Raw genomic sequence first — 576 nt, forward strand, 5'->3', positions numbered from 1 at the left:
GAAATTGTAAAAATGCAGAAAGTTTTCTGTGAGGGGTAGGGGTGGGTTTAGGTTAAAAAGTGTATAACTATGTATATAAAAACAATCGAAGTCTATGTAATGTCCCCATTTAGATAGCTAAGTAAACGTGTGTGTGTGTGTGTGTGTGTGTGTGTACCTACTTAACCATGTTTTGGGGACAAATTTGTACCCAAAAGTGAGCAAAACCTGACAAAATCGGCAGAAACCTAAATTTGTGGATGTCCTCATTTGTAAAACTGTTATAAAAATAAAGTAAACAAAGTTTTTTTTTTACTTTTGAAATTGTAAAAATGCAGAAAGTTTTCTGCGAGGGGTAGGGGTGGGTTTAGGTTAAAAAGTGTATAACTATGTATATAAAAACAATCGAAGTCTATGTAATGTCCCCATTTAGATCTAATTAAACGTAACTGTACTTCAGTTACATCTGATCAAATGCACATTACCATTTTTTGCTTGGTTTGAACAGCAGCTACACTAATGTTTCTCTATTCCCTTCTTTGGCATCCCGTGGTAACTAGGAATTACACAAGCTTCAGTCTGGATCCAGCCCTTACA

The 576-nt window shown here is 35.2% G+C and overlaps 1 protein-coding gene across 1 annotated transcript in view; it reads right to left on the reverse strand.

The window, feature by feature from the left end:
* LOC107728340 (neurexin-3b-like) overlaps positions 1-576 on the reverse strand; it is a 250,258-nt gene that overhangs the window by 243,681 nt on the left and 6,001 nt on the right. The gene's annotated exons all lie outside the window — the stretch shown is intronic.

The sequence above is a fragment of the Sinocyclocheilus rhinocerous genome, unplaced genomic scaffold (assembly GCF_001515625.1).
Source record: "Sinocyclocheilus rhinocerous isolate Xijiao unplaced genomic scaffold, SAMN03320098_v1.1 scaffold277, whole genome shotgun sequence".
Classification (NCBI taxonomy): domain Eukaryota; kingdom Metazoa; phylum Chordata; class Actinopteri; order Cypriniformes; family Cyprinidae; genus Sinocyclocheilus; species Sinocyclocheilus rhinocerous.